The sequence below is a fragment of the Cyprinodon variegatus genome, unplaced genomic scaffold (assembly GCF_000732505.1).
Source record: "Cyprinodon variegatus isolate N-32 unplaced genomic scaffold, C_variegatus-1.0 Scaffold243, whole genome shotgun sequence".
NCBI lineage: Eukaryota > Metazoa > Chordata > Actinopteri > Cyprinodontiformes > Cyprinodontidae > Cyprinodon > Cyprinodon variegatus.
Genome location: NW_015150696.1, coordinates 877228 through 893782, shown reverse-complemented (window position 1 = coordinate 893782; position 16555 = coordinate 877228).

Sequence of the window (16555 nt, the reverse complement as noted above, 5' to 3'; positions counted from 1 at the left end):
AAATTAAGGTGCATAACTTTTCGTACGATTTCATACGAACTCATAATGAGAATACACTGGATCTCCTCAGGTCATCAGGTCTTGTTTGATACAATATGAGCTAAAAGGAGCATGTAGAAATTGATTAGAAGGGGCCCCAGAATGAAGCATTAGGAAACCCACATGTGATTTAAACTTCCCTAATGACACATAAAAGTTCCTGTCCTTCAAGTAGGATTTAAACCAGCCAAGTGCTGTACCAGAAAGATTCACCCAGTTTTCCAGAGCCTCCGATAAAATCAATTGATCAACATTGCGAAAGCTGCACTGAGGGCCAATAATACCAGCACTGTGTTTTTTCCCTCAGTCCGCATTTATACAGATGTCACTGAACACCTTAATCAGGAAAGTCTCAATACTGTGGTCAGCACTGAAACCTGACTGGAACAAATCAAGGGACACACGGTTAGCACAGACATCTTTAGGTTTAGGAAATAAATCCTTTTTGATATAAAAAATTGAGTAAATACAACTTTTTCCTTGACCAGATAAAGTTATTTGAAAACTCAGAGATAATATCCCTGGTGGAGGGCGTCAGCTCTTAGTATCAGTGAGGTAGTTACTGTGGGAAAACATAAAACATGGTGTAGCATGCAGTGGTATTTTGCACTGTGCCTCCATGAAATGCTTGAGAATGGGACAATGATTAAAAACAGACATGATGTTCTTAAATGATTGGTTCTTGAAGAGGCCCATAAGGTAGTAGTCCTGGGTTTGCTGTTGGTTTGTCTTTACAGTTTTTCATCTTATAAACAATTTAATGGTTTAGTAATATTAAAACTAAATGTCAGGTGTTGAGTGTTGGTGACTTGCAGAAAGAATGTTTTGTAAGGCTCTTTCACAACTACCAGCTGCCAATTTTCAAACAATGCGTATTTGTCAAAGACGCACTGCTGGAAATTACCTTTTATTTTTCTGGCACATTTCAGGAGAGCTGGTTGCCAAAGTTGGACACAATATAGCTTTTGTCTGACTCTGTTTCATTATATCTTAGATATAGGTGACAGATAAAACACAGACTTCGTAGATATTTATATGCAAATTGTCTTAGCTACAGGCTTCTGTCTGTGAAGATCTCCTGATAACATCAGCTACAGGGCAAATATGCAGTGCCTTTGAGGGTAGACTACGTTGGTGGTAAATATTTACCACAATGATAAAATGCATTCAGGATTGATTGTGATGTCTAAAATCTTCCTCTTGCCTCCTTGTTTTACATTTTTTAGTAGTGGATAGTAAATGGCAGGTTAATGACGTGAGAAATTGATATGCGATGAAGAGTTTGTGTTACTTTAAAAGAGGTAGAGACAATGACATTTGAGGAAACTGTCTGGAATGTGGAAGGAGGAAGTTACAGGTACTTCCTTCTAGGTATACAGTAGAAAAACATGGATCACTGTCGGTTAAACGAAACATATAAAATTACACCTGTCATCAACAATTCATCTGAATAATTTTTGGGGGATTAATTTATTTAAGAAAACATCCTGAGCCTGCAGATATCTATCTTTCAGTTTAACAATTACATTTTAATTTCACCACTTCACATAAAAGATGGAGAGCTAGAATTCATTGGGAAAATATTTTGCAGCAATTCTGTACCACCCATCATTGTATTTATTGCTCGATTTCAGTCTGTCCTTGCTGTCCTTTTTTTTAACAAAAAGGCCACTTTTGCAGCTCTTCTTGTCCCATTTTTTTTATTTATTTATTTATGACGCATGCAGATGCACTCACACCCTCCTGCTGTGCACTCTACACCAGTGGCAACATGATTCTGTAGAACTGTCCCTGAGTGGAGCTTTTTGCTAGAACTGAATCCCTGAAGTTTTTTATGATGAAAAAAAAATTTTAAAGATATAATTAATTTCAAGCAAATCCCTTTTATAGCATTCAGACTGCTCATTAGCTTGTTATTTATGCCAGATACTGTTTATTTATACAAACTTTTTAATTTAATATGATTCTTTGGGAACAAGTAAATCAGGTAACTTTTTTTTTTTTTACATCTAAAGTATGTGTATTAGTGCTAAGACCTTGAGAATAATTTTTCTTAAACTGTATAACGTAACAGATTTTATTGTAGAAATGAGGGCAGGACTACCAGCATTACAGAGCTTGAAAGATCCAGTTTAAAGTTTTAACTCCAGATTCTGTGCAGATATCACTGGTCTACCTCTCGAATTCCAGTGACCTGTTCTCCATTTGCAAACAAAAATTAAGCGTTTGTTTTAAGTACTGGTCTGAAAGAGAGTGAACAGCAACTTAAATCCAAGGAAAAAACTGAAATAACAAAACATGTCTATAATTCATTATTCCCCTTTAAATGTACAGTGTGTAATAATTACAGGGATTTAATGACATAAATTATTAATCATTAAGTTATTTATTTTTAGCTATCATCTTTTGCGCTATGGCAACACAGAGCTGACAAACTACTGAATATAGGGATTGCCATGGGACAGCAGCAATTTAAGTCGGTATACAATCCTGCAAAGACTAACAAAATACTATTGATGAGGTTATTTATGTAAACTAGACATAAACCAGCCACGACCAGCAACCACCCAGTTATTATGAAGACGGCAGTTTAAGTGCTGGTTGTTGCTTTTCTTTTCTTTTGCGTGTAACAAAAGTAATTTCCCTCTGGGATTATTAAAGTATTTCTGATTCTGATTCTGATTCTGATTTCTTTTTTCTTAGTGGACTTGCATCTCTGTACTGCCCTCGGGTAGAGAGGTCCTAATGCAGGGTAGAGTGGCTGCAGCCTATTGTGAGAAGGACAGTGTGCAGACGACAGCAGGCCAAGACTATCTAGAGGCATCCAGAGACTAACTGCTGGAGATGGACAGAAGACTGCTGAGGATCAGGGAGCCTGAAGCCGGCAGAGCGTGATAATCGTGATAATCGAATGCATCAGCTGGTCCATGTTTGCGCTGGAGGTAGGACACATAACAGTCTTTCAAGGGCTAAAATAAAACGCCTTTTTTTAAAAGCCGCTTACAAAAAGAGAATTTCCTGCTTTATCCTTCATCAACATTACTTTCTGTCTTCCATGTTGATAAAAAAAAATGTCTCTGCAGCCTCCTTCTCTAAAACAGTGGTCAATTCATGATACTATCTCATCTCCTAATTCCTATCTTTGTCAATGTACTTGAGACAACAGTTTTGATTAATTCGTGGATTTACTGCTGTGATCTAATGTAAATTAACCTTGTCCTCACTTGACAAGATAGGTAAAGCAGATGTTGCGGAAGCCATTTTGTGCAATGATGGGCTCTGCATTGACTTGTGTGAGCCATGTCGCTGAAAATTAACTGTTGCAGCTTTTAGGCAATCTGTTCAGCAATGGCTTGGAGTAAAATATCCATTTGATTGTCTGATAAAAAAATAACACCCTGACAGTATCAGCAATTCATTCAACATCCAAAATTGTGTTTATAGTCAAGAACTTGTTTGGAGTCAGGAATTCATCAGGATTTACTGCATTTAATTCCAAAACCTTTTTGTCAATAATTTATTTTGCATCTGAGATCTGTTCAAAGGTGGGAATTTGCTTCCAGCTGAGAATCTGATCAACTCTGCAAATCTTTTCAAATTTAGGAATCTCTTTAGCATCTGGGATTGTTTGCTTCGGCCTCATATCAATACCTTATTCTTATTCTTTCTTATTTATTCATACCTAATAATGAAAAGGGTTAACAGCTAATTATTATTTTTTTGCATCAATGATCTAAGTATCGGTTGATAAATCTTTTACAGTTTTAGGAAATTAATTTTACTAGCAAACTGCATCCTTAAAAAGACGACACAGATTACAACCACTTGAAACAAGTGTAATAATTCATCCAGGCAGACATAAGAGAATAAATGGAATCAACAAACAGAACAAATAACGACAACATAAACCATTACAGGATGAATTTCCTTCCTTTCTAAATCTGCTGCACGTATGAAAGTAGCCAGCCTGGTCTCCATATCGCACCTGGTGGGAGGGGTCACTGTGTTCAGTCATGCATATATCGCTCCAAGTTAGAAACGGGATTAAAAACAGGTTTCTGACATTGCAGCACTCTGAGAAAAAAGCTTACAGATGTTTGTTATTCTAAGACTTAGCATGGTCAGACAGCTCCTCCGATTCCTGCCTTAAATCTTTCACTGTATGTGTGTTTGTCTTCCTGCCAGACGTTTGGAAGTTGAAAACATTTTCTCACACTGACTCAGTTTTGGCTACAGGAGCTGATGTCTGCTTGATACTTCAGCGATCTGATCCTCCTGATCAGAACAGAACCAGGTGCAGAAATAAGTAATTTAGGCAAAGGCTTTTATAAGTGAATGTCATCTAGCCACAATGATTCACTGACAGTTACAGTTTTGTTGTATGTTTTCAATCCGTTTCACCGTAGGAGCTCCGGTTGCAGGAAGCATTGCAACTATATATATGTTAAATCTCAGACCCCACACTGGCTGTAACGGAAAACTTTCTGCTAAAAAATCAGCATAGTGTTCCAGTCTTATTCAAACATCATAACTTTCAAGAAGGTTTACATAGCACTGAGGTAAATATACAGCATTTGAACAGAATACATTTAACTCTCTTTGCAACTTAAACAACTCCTCATGGTAACTGTTATTAGCAATTTGCATTGCAGGAATATTAAAATTGAATAAGATTTTTCATGTTTTGTTTTTGTGTGATGAAACCACAAACCTGTGACATATCAACATAATACTGCATCATTTTCCGACTTTTATTTTTGGATTTGTAGTTTAAAATTAAGCATTTATTTCCCAATAAGGTTACATGATTATTGCAAATATTTAAAATAAACAAAAATGTGTTCATTTTTATTAAGTTTCATCTTGAAGGTCACAGCTACAAATGTTTTAATAAAAATATTTTCTGAAAAATACATCCACATTTTGTCAAGAGAGGTGGAGAAAAACTATTAAATGTACTGAAAAAAACAAAACTAACTATAGGAATGGCATTTTTATGTATAAAAAAACCTTGCATAAGCCAGATGGATACAGTGTAGAATTCAAATTGAACTACATGCATCTATCTGGAAAGTTGAAAGTGTCCTAAAGAGGGAGGGACATTCAGTATAATTCTTTCAGCTGATTGGGTAAATCAAGTGGCACATACCTCCTGTGTTGGGCTTTTAGCCAATCACAGCAGCAGCAGCTATGCCGTATTACATTCTTGATTTGTTTCACAACTAGAGGAGTTAACCGATAAATCAAACTCTTACCAAATCTGTTGGGGAGGAACATTGAGATATCTTTCCTATCCACAAGGCAAAAACCACATCCTTTTGTTCATTTTTAAAAACAAAAGTTGGCGCAACCATCTTTGTTTTGCTTCAGCTTTTCACCTCTAGTCAATGCACTGACATCATACATGTAAATTCATTTTATTGCTTCAAAACATTTCTGTAAATAGGCTAATGCATCTGTTGGCTTCTGGCAAGATGTATTTTTGAGAGTATGTGAGTTTGCAAATCTTCATCTTGCTTGCATGGTCAACAATGACACACAAGCACGCAAAAACACACAACCTCACACCAAAGGACAATTTAGAGATGTCATGTTTTTGGAGGAAGTCAGACTACCCAGAGATAACCCACGCATGCACGGGGGGGACATGCAAACTCCAGGCAGAAACAGCATGGGCCAACAATTGAAGAATTTTCTTGGATTTAAATTTGGAATTTTTGCAGAGCAGAAAATTGCTGGCATTTTACACGACAAGTAAATCAAAGTTATAAAAAAAAATTCTGTTTTCAAAGCTATCTATAATACAATAAATTCCAGATCAGCTTATTGGGATTTTTGGTAAAAAAGTTATAACCAAAAACAAAGCAAAAAGGTCTACAAGCACCATAATCCTAATTAAACCAGTAGCCTCTTTCAAACAGCATCCAATATTTTCAACATGCTCTTTATAACTGGGATACCTTATGTATACACAACGCAATAGAATTTCACTCAAATCGAACTTCTGTTAAATTAAACTGTCCACTTAGGTAGCAACACTGATTGACAATCAGTTTTACATGCTGTTTTAAAAATGGAGTAGATAGCAGGTTGAGATTATTGGCAATTATCAAGACACATCCAATAAAGGATTGGTTCTGCAGGTGGGTGCCACAGATCATTTCTCAATATCTATGCTTTCCGGCTGATCTTTTGGTCACTTTTGAATGTTGGTGTTACTTTTACAATTGTAGTAGCAAGACAGACCTCTGCAACCCACACAAGCAGCTCAGGTAGTGCACCTCATCCAGGATAAAACTGGCGCTTTGCTGTGTCTGTCAGTGCAGTGCAAATTGACCTCCAGCAGGCCACAATTGTTGATTTGTCTGCACAAATGGCTAGAAAGAAACTCCATGGGGATGGTGTAAGGATCCGACGTCCACAGATTTGTGTTGTGTTCACAGCCCAGCACAGTGCATGACATTTGCCAGAAAACACCGGGGTTGGTTAATTCGCCACTGGTGCTCTTCACAAATGAAAGCATTTTCACACTGAGCACAGTTGACAGACGTGACAGAGTCTGCAAACACCAGGAAGAGCGTTCTGCTGCCTGCAACAGCATGACTGGTTTGGCAGTGGGTCAGTAATGGCGTAGATTGGCATTTCTACAGAGAGGCACACAGCCCTCCATGTGCTCGCCAGAGGTAACATGACTGCTATTAGGTACCGAGATGATATCCTCAGACCCCTTGTGAGACCATATGCTGGTGCAGTGGGCCCTGGGTTCCTTCTAATGCAGAACAGTGCTGACCTGATTTGACTGGATTGTGTTAGCAGTTCCTGCAAGATGAAAGCACTGAGGATCTGGACTGGTCCTTCCATTTCCCAGACCTGAACACATCTAAGACATCATATCTCAATCCATCCACCAACATCACGTTTGCACCACAGACTGCGCAGGAATTGGCAGATGCTTTAATCCAGGTCTGGGATGAGATCCCTCAGGACGCCATCGACACCTCATCAGGAGCATGCCCAGGCGTTGTAGTGAGGTCCTACAGGTACTGGAGGCCATACACAATACTGAGTGTGTTTTTCCACTATAATTTTGTGTGTGACTCCAAATCCAGGCCTCCATTAGTTAATACATAATATTTACATTGATGATTTTGGTGTGATTTTGTTGTGTATAGCTAGCTTCCGTTAAAAAGTGCCTTACAACATAGTCCTTTAATCGCGCACCCACTTTAAAGTGATTTAAAAAAAAAATGAGATTAGAGCCCATTGTTCCATCATGCCTTTGAATTCTAATTAAACCAACCACTGATTATGTTAGAATTTACTATATAATCCATGAAGCTATAATTATGCTCTGACACATCTTTTTGAGCATTTGTCATTCAATAGTGCACAGCACACCAAAATCTCAAACTCTTTTTCTTGTACAGATATATTTTACTTTTCATATTTTCCATGAGAAAAATGCATTTTCCAATGAGATTATGGAAAAACTGATGGAAGAACAGATGATTGGGGCTATTTTTGAATTTTCTAACATACCATGAGACACGAGAGTAAATGTTTACAAAGACTTGATTCTTTGGAGCATTTGCAAATACATTGTTAAGGAGTTCAGGGAACTCTTCTAAGTTGGTGGGAATATCATGGCTGATTTTCATAAATGCATTTAGCCGCATTAAAAAGCCAAGATAAGTGGAGCTCCTCAAAGTACAAAACACATTTAAGTGCCAGTTGTCTCATTAAGCTGTTACCCATGAAAAAACACAAATTAAATGTGCTAACCAGCAGGTTTTGCTGCTAACTGTAGAACTATTAAGGCCCTGTCATGTGGATTTTGGCATCTGTCTTCTCATGCTGGTTTTCATATCTGCAGCTATTTTGTATATGCTTGTATAAACAATAACAGTGCGTCAGTCGGTAGGAGGATTCGCCTGCAGCAGTTCAGCCTCCCTGACAGACAGACAGCCCTAAACTCCTTTGTTTCATCTTGAGAACAGAAGTTGTATTGTGGTTTTGCTGTTTCACTGCTTTGGAATGTACTGTTGAGAGAAGCCAATCAAAAACACACACCCAACTGTTTTCTCTACAGATAACATCGCCGGTGTCATAATGACGGCTGCTAATTTTCTTGGATGCCCAAAGATGAAAATTTACGATTTATTTATGATAGTCGAAAAAAATGTTCTCAGTGCAGAGTGAAACAAACACAACCTTGTCTGAGAGGTTCACTTTTACTGTCATCATGTATTATTGCTCTGTTAGTCTCTAATATGTCGCCTCTGTGTGGCAGCGGAACCTTGGCCAAAACTATCAACAACAATTTTCCAAAACCAGAGGAGCAAATCTACAGAAAAATGGGTGAAGTTAATTTTTAACATCAACCAGAATCTCCCTTTTATCTCCTCTTTGTTTTATCTTTTCTCCTTTTTTCCTTTCCTGTTCTACTTACATTGCAATGTCCTGCAATGTAATCTGTAAAACTCCCTGCATAATTATAATAAAGCAATTTAAATGCATAAATCAAGTGGAACACTATGGCGATAGCCGTACTGCTCCACTTGTGAAAGTAAAAGCTGTGGGGCTCTTTTTTGCATCAAGACAATTATTCTTATTGCCACATCGCCAGACAGGACACTGTAAAAAAAAAAAAAGATCCTTTATGCAAGTGTTTTTAGGAACCGCATGGAAGCAGGACATGAGCTGTATAACTGAGCTTGTGTTGACATTTTCTGTTTGTTGCTTGATACACTTTACTGTGGAAGGAAACTTGAAGATGTTCTATTTTGGAAATGACAGAATAGAACATCTCTCAGAGACATTAAAGACAGCCCAGATTCTTTCAGTGGGCCAATAGATCTATGCACCAACCTTCACATAAGGCTAGGAGAAGGAGGTGATGACTGAGATAAACCCTCAGAATCAGATTAGATAAGCTGGAGGTTGTGGAAGAAAAAGAAGCATGAAAACTTTTGCCCCTTAACTTCAGTATAAAGTAAGTATCAAATCAGGGATGTCAAGCTCAAGAACTCGTGTCCTGCAGCATTTAGACGACCCTCTGCTTCAAAACACCTAAATCACATAATTAGGTCATTACTATGACTTTCTAGAACTTAATTACACGCTAAAGAGGCAGTTAAGCTATTTCCTTCAGGTGTTTTGCACAAGGGCAAGGGTGTCTAAAATGTTTCCCGTAGACAATTTGCCAGTTTCAGAAGGATCTTTTGTCACCCTTCTTCATCATTATGGAATACTGCAAATTTGCTGAACAGCACGGGTAAATGTAAAATAACTTTGTTCAATATTTTTTTAGGTTTTCACTGAAATAAGGCTGCTCAAAAAGTGTAGGGTTAGAATATTTTTCTTTTCTTAACTACATTCTCGCCTTTGATTTTGTTTTCATAGTCAATAATATACGTTTAAACATCTATAGATAGCTCAGACAGGATAACTTTAATCATACAAGACAAACCAGTTAATTTATAGACTGTATAGACCATATGGCCATGAAAAAACATTGGTTCCATCCAAATATTTTTCAAAATAGAAAATGATGAATTTAATTTCTATATTATATAATCTCCGTTTTTGCTGATATCTATATTTGTTTCTTTTTTATTTTGTTAGTATATTATTTTTTGATGAAATAAAGCTGTTATTTATTGTTATTGTTTTTTTATGATAAAGGAGATTATAAAAAGCCAGTCAGTTTCACACTTAAACAGGTGATGGGTGCTGGAAATATACAAACAGAAACTTTCCATTTGAGAATAATATTTGAGCTAAATTTAAAGGTACCAAAATTTATTTCTAAAGGTAAATGTATTAATGCCCATACAATTGCCCAACATGTAAAATGATCTTTTCTCTATTAACTGCAGTTGCCTCCATAGGTGCAATTAATTTCATGAGAGAGTGATTTGGCCTGAATTCTCTGGGCTTGCAGGCGGGCTTGACACACTTTTTCATTCACCTGACTACTTTGTTGAGTCTCTATGACAAAAATAGAACACGGGTAACAGTGTTTAAGGTAGATAACAAAAGACTAGCAAAAAGTGCAGCTAAAACCTCAGCAAATACTCCACAAAAGAAATAAAAATGTTTGTCTAGTGCACCCAAAAGGGCCAAATAGGAAGATGATCAGCGACAAAATCAGACAAGAGTATATATTGAAGAAGCTTTCACCAAGGAGGGAGCTCAGATCTGTTAAAGGTAACCTCAATATTTATAACTTTCTTACCAGATATGACATTACACCACTGGCAGCAGACTGCAGGGTTTTTTTCTCTTCTCCCCTGCACATACACAACACTTCTGTCCTTTTTAACCTGTCGCCAGAGGGGGCAAAATCTCTGGAACTTGCTCAATGCTCTTTTAACCGTAAACAGGGGCAAATGTTTTACAACAGTTGAAAACTAGAACCTGTTGTATTAAGTGTATTAGTATTTTTTTTAAATAGTATATTTTTAAAGTTCTGTTTGTTTTAGTGACTATTTAAAACCATCTTTAAATATTTTAACCTTATAATGTTATACTCTTAATTCCACTCAACAAACCCAGAACTCAGCTAGAGAGGTTTATTTATACAGTATATTTATGTAGCAAGACCATTTAAAGTGCTAAATATGAAAACGAAAACAGAGAATGGTACATTGCAATGGTATAGAAGGAGATGAAAACAAATAATATTAAAAGTAGGCTTATGAAAGGCAATACAAATTAATAATATAATTATCAATAATAAAATTATTGTGTAAATAAAGTAAGAAATATTTCTTGATAACATAATTTAATTGTTAATATAAATTCTTAAAAACTCAGTTTGAGGCCTAGGCTACTTTTAAATGTTTTTCCCTTGGGAGGGGGCAATTTCCTGGAACCCTGCTTCCATTGCATTATCCTCAAGTAATTACTCCATGGGCAATATTCCCACACAGTGAAACACTTACCTCTTCACTGTTGCTAATTTCAGACAACTGGGGGATGTTCCACTTTTAAACTTTTTTCACGTCTGGACAAAGGGTCAGAGGCTTTTCTGGCACCCCTGTAGCCTTTAGGCCTACCTCCTCTTAGTGAAGCCCCAGGTATTCGGAATTAATCTTTCTATTAGGAAAGAAAACTGTCCATAAAATCATACAAGTAGGTGTCTGAATTTTTGAATGTAAGTAAACATTCATAAATCTTTCATCTGTGAGAATGGAAGTTTAGAGGGTATGAATACAACTTACAAAGTTACAACTTTACAAATATCTATCTACAACCGAGGAGGAACTGTTACATTCCTTAATAGTTGTTGGTGGTGTAGAAACCTGAAGGGGGCCTTTTAATGAAAAGAATAGAAAGAGAACGAAGAGCAGAGCCAATAAATAAACATGCCGCACATATGTTGGAGATATTTTAGCAAAGATATTATATTGGGTTTGGTTTTGATTTTGTCTTTCATCAAGGACTCCAGATTTATACTCATAAACATGTAGAGCACCAAACAGAAATGGCCCTAAAGTCCCATTTGCACTACTCCCTGAAAACCGATCCGTGCCGAGTTTAGACTGAGCTTGGATCAGTTAACCATGCTGAGATCGGTCCATTACAACCATTTACACACCATGCTAGCACGGTTCCTCGCCTCCTAGTGACGATCTACGGTACTACTGCTCTCTAGAGGTAAAATGGCAAATCAACATGGCAGCACCTGAAACATTTAGGAAGTTTGGTTAAGCATACACTGTGTTGAAATGCCAAAGCCATCGTACACATAAAATATGCATCTGAGTACTGTAACCCAAAAGGGCAAACAAGAAACAACAACAACAAAAAATAAACATAGCAATAAGTCAAGATAAAATATGCAAATATGCAAAAAATGCATTTTAATCAGGTGAGCTTGAGCTATGATCTGTTGCTCTGTTTAACCTCCATCAATTAAGTTAAATCTTAGTTCATAACTTTGTATGAAAAATAACAGAAATGCAGCTAAAATTCAGATATTTTTGTGTGACATAGCTGTGCAAGGTGCATTTACTAGAAAATATAAAATCAAAAACCAAAAAATAATATCTTTAATTTACACACAGTGTGGTGAATATGATTACCATCTACACTATGCGTGTAAACCCAAAAATATATAAATAGATATGGCTTAAAAATCTCAGAATTTGATGCAGCCTTAACTATTGCGTCATACATTTACATCCATGGATTTTTTGTTTTATTCATTTTGAGAATTTGTTACATAGGAACACCACAGAACTGTGGGAGAGGGATAACGTGACAAATTAAATTACTCTACAAATGTTTTTCAAGGTTTCCTGCCTGCAAAGCTTCATTGTAGAATATGGTTAAAAATATATTTTCAGATTACTTATATAAATCTGGATTTGAACAGCTGGTTACAGCACTGCAAAAAAAAAAAATAAAAATCTGAAGTCAATTATACATTTTTACAATACTACAATACGACAGACAAAAATAACTCCGGTGCACTCTTTGCTGATAAAGAGTAGTAATGGGTGAGGAGAGGATTATATTTTCATATATTATGCTCAATCTAGGAATTCTGGATTGAGTATATTGACATAATATATATATATTTATTTTTTTATTTTTTTATCTGAATGCAAAATGTTTAAATAATGTTTTGCACCTGACCACGTCCTAAAGCCTGACCTTTTCTAGTGCCTGACTCTGTTCTAAAGCCTGAGCCGGTTCTTAGTCCTGATCTTTTCTAAGGTCTGTCAGGTCTGTGACATGTCTGTCCTGCTGGAAAGTCCAGAAACACTTTTCACACTTTTTTTCCCCCTGTAGTGACGATAGATCAGTACTGTTTGACAAGACAGTGGTTAGCTTTAGCTGCACCACACAAACAGCTCACATCAGCTTTGTAAAGTACAGAACATAAGGCTGATTCCTCTGCAGAAACAGGCCTGTTTTAGATCTGACACACACAGCTTCTGGCAGCGGGATGACACTTGAGGAACATCCGGCATTTTCCCTTCTCCAAAACCCTTGTGTTTTGACAAGAAATTCCTGCAGTGAGCCACTGTTTGAAATGTGGGAGAGTGTACACAGTCTGAATGGCTGCTCCTCTCCGCTGCTGACACAAGGGTTGATTGTGTTTGTCAGTCGTCAGGTGGTTCCTGTTTGTGTAAAAACCACTGCGAGTGATTTTAATTACTCTGATTAATACTGAGCAATATGAGTTCTTGTCGAAAAAAAAAAAAAGCTTTGAAAAAAGCTTTGTGTATGGATCTGTTAAAAAAAAAAAGAAGAAAGAAATGTAGTCCCGCTCAATGAGAGGGGAAAAAAAAGATGTGATTTTAAACAAAAGTCTGCAGCTTTTAGTGACTGAATTGTACAAATCTTTTTAATCAAAAATATTTAGAGCATGTGGTTTGCTAATCTCACATTTTTGTTGGACGGTGCTAAGGAATACATAACAGGGTGTTTCTTAATTTTATAGCACACCTCATAAATCGGGACCTAACTCAACAAATTACATTCGGCAGCTGCTCCAAAAGCCGAAGAAAGCCTAACGGGCCTGACTTACCAGAAGAGGCGTATGCTGCCTTGTGTTATTTTCAAGCACATAATGGTGGGAACAAAATTATTTGTGTTACATAGATGAGTATTTATAAAGAATGATGACTTGTTTAGGTCAAAAAGAGAAGCCATGAAATTAGTTTTTGACTACAGGGCCATTTGTGCTCCCATGTATTCCTTTCTGGTTCCATTGTTTTTACCATCACTGATCTCATGTTTTCTATGTCTTCATTAAGTTGGAATGGCTTTTATGTGCTTTATTCAATAGTGAGCAGACCTTAGAGCTTCTTAATTTAGAGGGAAGTTTTAGATAAAAGTAGACATGGTACGAGTGGGTAATGTACATCCTGAAAAAAAGACACGTGAAGACCTCACAGCAGCTGGTGGTCTCTACTTTATGGCATCTTCATTGAAAAGTTCCTTCCTTTTTTGTCATTGTTTTCTTTTTCTTAGTTCCTTTTACTAACCAACCATGTGCGGTGCTGTACTGCACCACACTTCCCCTAATGTTATCTATTGTATCAAACAGCTCTTTGAATTTAGCTTTACAGCCACCATTTCAATAAACACTGACCAAGGTTATTAAGAACTATGTAGCTGTATGTATCTTCGATTCCATGTTTATCCACTCACAGAAGGGTAGCCTCAGGAATGTAGGTGTCCTTTTTGATTAACTCTTCTCTTTAGAGCATTTTTTAAGTAGTTACTATAGACTTGCTTTTCCATTTGAGGAACAAACTTATATCCATGGTCTCCCTGAGAAGAATTGATATGACAATACACAGTGTTGTCTTTAAACAACTTGTTTATGGTAATAGTCTGTTTAATTGTTGTTTTAAGAAGAGGCTTGTCCATCATCAGGTGCTCCAGACATTTGCTGGGAGATTACTGACTTGCTCATAACGAAGAACCCATTATCCTTTTAATAAGTGTTTTAGTCAAGACTACACCAACCGGAACCAAGGAGTACCAAGAGAAGGCCAAGACCTTTAGAGACCAAGACGAAGACAAGACCAAGACCTTATATGGTCTTAGTTTCTGCTTCTACAGGTCTTGTTCTTGTCTTAGTGCTCATCTGCCTGTTTTTAGCTTGTGCATAAAAGTTGGATATACCCTATTGGTAATGCCTATTAAAAGTACATCTTACATCCAGCATGCTTGCAAGTGGATATATTTTAAGTTTTAGACCTTCTAGTTATTGGTGATGAGTGCCATTATACTAGGACTGTTAATGAATTTAAATCATGGCAGTTTAAGTTTGCACAGCAAATTAAAGGTACAGTAGAGGACTTTCGCGAATTTTTGAAAAACCTTCTCCATGTAATGATCTGCCCTGATAGCTCACCTTAATTGTTCATGCCTTTCTTCTGCCTAACTCTGCCCAGTGTCCAATTGTCACTAATCTCATCAACCTGTGTCTGTTCCTTTATACTGGGCTCAGTTCCAGCTATCAGGGCCAGAATATTTTTTGCTGTTTGTTTTTGCCCTGTTAGATGCCTTTAGGTTAGAGTCCTGCACGGGTCGAGTTTTACCAACCCGCACCCGCCCGAACCCGTTAGGATGACTACCGAACCCGACCCGTCACCCGCGGATGTCTTCAATTCAAATCCGAACCCGACCTGACCCGTTGATATTTAACCCTCAACCCGACCTGTTAACACATCAAGTAATAGGCTATAGTACGCTGCGCTGCAGAGCAGCGCCATTAACACTGCAGCAGACATGTATGCACTGACTGTGGCCTTTTTGGAGGGAAGCCCACACTGCCGGCAGGGCTTTAAGCTACAACAAGGGTGACCCCAGTGCCTGATTAATATAACATTTCTGATGTCCATAACAACACACACGCATAAAAAAAAAAATCACCAACTACCCGCCCGCACGAAAAAAATATCCGCCCGACCCGTTTATTTTTATTTATGTATTTTTCACCCGCAAAAGAGAATTTTAGCGGATGCCCCATCGGGGACCCGCGGGTACCCGACCCGTTGCAGGACTCTACTTTAGGTTCTGTTTTCATAAGTTCTTGTCCCCCCACAGTTCATGTCCCTGTTCCAGTGAGGAGATTATTTTGGAGCCAGTGTCTTCAGGGAAGTTCATTCCAAAACCAGTGGTGAGAGCGTTTCAGTGTTTCCCTATTGATTCTGATCTCCTGATTCCGTTCCCTCCCATCCACTGGCCCTGTCTGTACCCATCTGATGTGTTCGCCTGAACCTCCTTTGGACTCACGCTGAATTCTGCCTGTTACTGTGCGTTTCTGTCTGAACTGGTTGCTCGACGCACATGACTCTGAACCTGCCTTCCCGCTCTGAGGAATCCTGGAAGCCTGGATCCCTCTGTTTCCATAGCTCCTGGATCCCTCAACTGTTCCTGCCTGATCTGTTCTTCCCCTGACCTTCATTGCTTCCTGCAAGTCCTCTGGGGCTGCAGCATCAGCGACGCCTGATCGTCTGGTTGGAAGCTCATCGGCTGGATCACACCTCTTAAGGCTGCAGTCACTGCAGGTCTTCAGCTCCACAGTTCGGCGCTTTTGTCCTGTTCTGTCTGTTTGATTTTTCTGTTGATAAATGTTTTGAACTTTCCTTGTGACTGTCTCGCCTTGAATACTGGGTCCATCTGTCCCTTTTTATGACACTCGTCCGCCCTAACCCCTAAATCCCTCATTCACTATATAGAGTCGGGACTATATAGTGGACTTTACAGCAAACTCAGTTAACTTAATGTTTGGACATATGATCGCTACTGGTGCTGGTGAACATTCTCAGTCATCGAGGTCATAGTCATTCCAAAAAAGAAAATTAAAAACAATCTATTGGACTTTGTTTTGACATTGCGCTTCCAATCCAGGAAGCTTTTGTAATTCAAAACGTCAAGAATAGTGTTGAGTTTGAGGTTTTATACAGTAGCCCATCAAAGCTTTTTAGGACATCTGTTAAACACACAAAAGTCCCTGTCATTCAAGTAGGATTTGAATTAGCCT